We start from the raw sequence: 5,807 nt of genomic DNA, 5'->3' as shown, positions 1-5,807 counted from the left end.
ACCAGTAAGCGAAGAGCAGCCTGCTACCAGCATGTTTATTTGAATTACGAAGCCCATTCCATATATAATCACAGACGTATAGAGTGCCGAAGCCATGACACTACGTGCACGGTTATTCCTAAAGAACAGGAAGGTGCAAGCCTATGCGTTGATGTGCTCTTAATTTATCGTAAGGCTAGAGAAAACGGCTGTGTCTGTTCCCACTTTATATCGTCTAATGCAGTCTTGAAGAGTGTCAGTGTGTCGTCGACTGCAATACCGTACGATTACATATGTCGTCATTCTCTTTCTGGAACTCTACTGCATTGCATGTTTCGTTTGCGCTACCTGTACTTGCAGTGTCAATATTCACTAATTGTCGTCCTCACTTTATAGGACCCAATGCCGAAGTCGGAAGTCGCACGAAAATGTGGCGCCATCGTTGCATCTATACGCAGGAGCACCGCTAACACGGAAGAAGTGTTGAATGTGGCCGGTCTGGATTTGGAATCTCACAACGCGACGAGGTGGAACTCGCAGATGCGAATGATGAGAAAGCTCGTTACCACTATTTCGAGTCAGCCAGGCCTGACAGAAACCCTGCACGCGTGCAAGAAGATTAAGCTGTCTAAATATGAACTGAGGCTGGCGACAGACTTGATTGATCTTCTCTCCCCTGTAGAGGAAGCCACGGAGTGCTGCAGAAAAGGCACGAGACAGCCGGCTTTTGCTTCCCGCGTTGCGAAATACCGAAGTTTCCCTTGCGGAAACCTTAAGCAAAGGCACATTTCTTTGCAAAGAGGTGGTGAAAGGCCTACAACGTAGCCTGAAGAAGCGGTTCGCAAGCACGTGGACTGACTCTGTTTTTTTGATGGGTGCCCTCCTAGACCCACGGTTTAAATCTTCTTGGTGTTCAGCTGCAACAGCCGAGCAGATGCGTTCTGCTGTGCTGGGGAGGGGGCCTCTTTGGTTAGGGCAGGACAGCGCCAGCACTGTCGCGAATGCAGATTTCTGTAGCAGGGCCAAGCAGACTGATGTTTAAAAACATCAGGGTAAAACGATAATGCACACCAAGACAATATGCCTGGATCTATTGCAGCGGAATTTTCTCTTTGCCTTTCAAAGAGGGAATTTGCTGCAGACACGGTTAAGCCCCTGACCTATTGGAAAGCGAACGAAAGCCGCTTTCCCCTGCTTTCCCGCCTCGCAAGGGCAGTTTTCACTGTGAATGCGACGTCAGCTGACGTGGAACGCGTGTTTTCTACGGCATCCCTGATAATGACAGCGAAGCGAAATCGGCTGTCAAACACCTCTTTCGAGCAGCTCATGTTTGTGAAGCGCAACACATAGGTAGACTGCAATTGTTTTATCTCACTTTTTTTTTCTTTTTTTTAAAGAACCAACCGTTGAAGCAGCCGTCATTCACACTTCGGGTTTTAAAAACTAAACGGCAAAGCGCCCGTTTAGCTCATAACCTTTCGTAGCAAAATGTTGATGAATAAAACCAAAATAAAGAATCCCTTTGCGCCTTGCACTGCTTGCGACCTTTATTGCAGCATTTAAAAATCACGAGGACACCTAAGCACTTTTTATGACGTAGTGATTGCCAAAGAACTAGTGACCGATTGCCGGACGTGTTGTTGTAGAAAGATTCGTTTGAATCGGTAAAAAAATAAAGGTGGGTGGCCTCTTCTAAGTTCAAAAAGCTGCGAGCGACCGCTGATGCTCTAGCGTGGGAGATCAGCCGTTCCCGAGTCTCGAGCTGGGATCTGGTCAGCCCGCACTCCCACTGCTCCGGGGTGCGATCATTTCATTATTATCGTTATCTTTTTTCCTCGCATCTTTTCTTCGCTCGGTTGCTACGACTCGGCACATACCCGTGTCCGCATCGCCAAGCAATGAGGGCATTGGGAAGGAACGTATTTTGCTACACCCTTATTTGCTACTATGTATACTGTAATATGCTCAAATTAGTCATTTAGGCCAGAGTACATGTTTTTTCGAAGTCGAAGGCCACAACGCATTCTCTAGGTCCACCTTTAGTTAGCCAGAGCCAAGGGTAGGCTTGATGTAAAAGTGTGAACGATCTGCCAATTTGTAAAAGAGAAACAGAGGCATAAGTTAGTGTACAAGCAAATGCATTATCCCAGCAGATACTGAAGGGAGAAACAAATTATCCCTGCGCGTTGGTTCCCATTTGATACCCCCCCCACGAAAGTGGCGAATACTCAGTGCACACCCTGATATTCATCTCACGAGCAGTTTAGTACCTGACTCACGTAAATAACCCTTGCGACAAGGAAGACATTGCATACCTGCGCACAGGCGAACACAAAGTTCTCACCCCATCCATCCTTGCCAGGCGCGCTTGACAAGCGTGAGTGCTGACGAGAAGTGCGGCCCCGTGTTCCGTATTCGATGCAAAGGCACAAGGTGCCCGAGCGGTGCACTCTTCCAACTAATACCGGCAGATCTAGGGGGTTTTGCTCCCCATTAACCAAATCTTAGTTTTCTCCATATTCACGACCGCTCCAGAGGCGCGGCGAAACTGTTTAGTCTTCTTGAACACTACTTTTGTCAGCATAAAAATACGCTATGTCGTCATTTTAGCATTAGCACATTTAAGCTTAAACAATATTAAAACATCACCATTCGTTCAAAGTTCAAACATGCTGACCATGCAAATACTATAGGTAGCGGGAGAACTGCCCCTATGGGAATCAGTAGGGTGGTTGTACTGCACGAGATATGTCACCAAGCTACTATCCCTCGACCTTGGTAACGTGTTTTGCGTACTTTTGCAGTTCTTAATGCATGTGATGACATCAGCTTTATGGGGCGTTCATTCTTAACTCGATAAAAGTATCAAGATGCCTTTCCTACGTTGAGGAATTACAGGAATGGAATTGAACTGCTCGGCCATTCCCGGAGTGGGAATGGGCTAAGTTTTTTTTTTAATTCCGAGGAATTGAAAGGAATGGAATTGCGGCAAGTTCTAATTCCTTGGAATATAATTGGAAGGGAATGGAGGCGCCAATTCCGCAACATTGGTGGAAACAGCATTGAGCGTACGGGAGCTGGCGCAGTGCGTGTCACCCGGGGCGTCCATAATTTGGGCGTCTTCGAGGGGTTCCGCTCTGCCGAGACATTCCGCTCGCACCACCATAACAATGTACGGGGATGGGTTCGTAACAAAAATATCGGTGTCGCCCTGAGTGACTTGCACCGTCGCAAATAGCACCAGCAAGCCTTTCCTGGTGAAAACGCGGTCAGATGGAGAAAGGAGTGCAACGGTGTCAGAGAGCGGTGTAAGAGAGACCGGTGCAATAGACTGACACAGCCGCTGACAAGTTTGCAGGAACTGTGGTGTTGTCTTTGACGAGTACCTTGGTCGCAGCCGATGGACTGTCTGCCGGCGTCAAATATGAGAATGGTGAGAGCGCTATTTCGGCTGGTGCGCAATGAATTACGGCGTCATGGCGGGCGAGAAAATCCCATCCCATCCCACATGATGACGTCGTGAGAGCATGAAGAAATTATGATGAATTCGACGGCGTACACAACGTCTTGAATGATAACACGGGCTGTGCACACCGCTGTCGGGTGAATACTTTGGGCGCAGGCTGTACGGAGGGAGAGCCCGGAAAGTGGCGTCGTCACTTTTCGTAGTAGTCGGCTAAGTTTAGCATTCATAACGGATACGACAGCTCCAGTGTCTACAAGGGCCGATGTGCGAACGCCATCCACAAACACGTCTATTACCTTCGATGGGCTTTGCTGAGGGCTTTGGCATTTCGATAGCGTCGCAGCCATTGCCTCTTGGACTACGAGGACTAGCTTTCCTGGTCTCGTGCGAGCGGACGAGGCCGCATCGGGGACAGTGAGCGGCGTCGTGGGGACGGTGAACGGCGGGTAGATGAAGCTGGGCTGGGCGGCTGCACTGGCTGGTGATGGTTGATCCGACTCAAGGCGGCTGCACCCGATTGCAATAGCGGTCGACGTGGCCGGCGCAACCGCACGCATAGCAGACGGGGCGGTTGTCGGAAGTGCGCCATCGGCATGCCAGATTAGGTCCCATCCATGTCGCATGACGAGAGGGACGGGGTGGCTACTGATATGACTGTAGAGGGCGCGTAGAAAATAATAACTGACTAGTCGCGCCCTCATGCTTATGTAAGGAGCGGTCTATAATAAAGAGGGGCTTTTGGAACGCGACTCTCGTGCGTACGGTGTCTCTTGCGAAGTGCTGCGCTGACGGGCGTTCTAGGGCATTGCCCTTACCAGCAGAGCATCTCGAAATATATATATATATATATATATATATATATATATATATATATATATATATATATATATATATATTATATATATATATATATATATATATATATAATTCAAAAGAAAGTTCCGAAGGTCCGGTGCGCACATGTAGTCGAAGAAATGAAGGAGTACACTTACGGAAATTGCATATTAAATGCGAAGCATTTCTCAGCGAACTTCTACGACTTTGAGCGTATCTATCTATCTATCTATCTATCTATCTATCTATCTATCTATCTATCTATCTATCTATCTATCTATCTATCTATCTATCTATCTATCTATCTATCTATCTATCTATCTATCTATCTATCTATCTATCTATCTAGCCGCCTACGACTTTGTGCTCTCCTGGCCGTTTCGTTCATGGCGTGCATACCAAAATTGGTATGACATAACATGACTGTATGACGAACAGAAGTGACTGGTCATAACATGAAAATCATGACATGTATGTCATGTACAGCATGATTTACATGGCACAGTCTTGGTGCTCTTGCGGCCGTTTCGTTAATTTGATATATACCAAAATTGGTATGGTTTGACAAGAGTGTATGGCGAACATAAAAACAGGAGTTTATATGATAATCATGACACACATGTCATATACAGCATGACTTACGTGTCACGCTCATGGTGCGCTGGCGCCCGTTTCGCTAGCTTGATATACACCAGAATTGGTATTGCTCGACATGACTGTGAGACGAACATAAATAACAGGAGTTAATTTGAAAATCATGACACACGTGTCATGTATAACATGACTTACGTGTCACGCTCATGGTGCTCTGGCGACCGTTTAGCTAGCTTGATACACACTGGAATTGGTATTGCGCGACATGACTGTGAGACGAACATAAATAACGGGAGTTAATGTGAAAATCATCACACGTCATGTATAACATGACTTACGTGTACATGATGTGCTGGCGGCCGTTTCGCTAACTTGATATACACCAAAATTGGTATTGCGCGACATGACTGTGTGACGAACATAAATAACAGGAGTTCATGTGAAAATCATGACACGCATGTCATGTATAACATGACTTACGTGTCACGCCCATGGTGCGCTGGCGGCCGTTTCGCTAGCTTGATATGCGCTAAAATTGGTATTGCGCGACATGACGTGTGACGAACATAAATAACAGGAATTAATGTGAAAATCATGACACGCATGTCATGTGTAACATGACTTACGTGTCACGCTCATGCTGCGCTGGCGGGCCGTTTCGCTAGCTTGATATGCGCTAAAATTGGTATTGCGCGACAGACGTGTGACGAAACATAAATAACAGGAGTTAATGTGTAAAATCATGACACGCATGTCATGTGATCATGACTTACGTGTCACGCTCATGGTGCGCTGGCGGCCGTTTCGCTAGCTTGATATGCGCTAAATTGGTATTGCGCGACATGACTGTGGACGAACATAAATAACAGGAATTAATGTGAAAATCATGACACGCATGTCATGGTGTAACATGACTTACGTGTCACGCTCATGC

This window comes from Rhipicephalus sanguineus, chromosome 1 (genome assembly GCF_013339695.2).
Source record: "Rhipicephalus sanguineus isolate Rsan-2018 chromosome 1, BIME_Rsan_1.4, whole genome shotgun sequence".
NCBI classification, from domain to species: Eukaryota; Metazoa; Arthropoda; class Arachnida; order Ixodida; family Ixodidae; genus Rhipicephalus; species Rhipicephalus sanguineus.
This window is presented reverse-complemented; position numbering follows the sequence as displayed.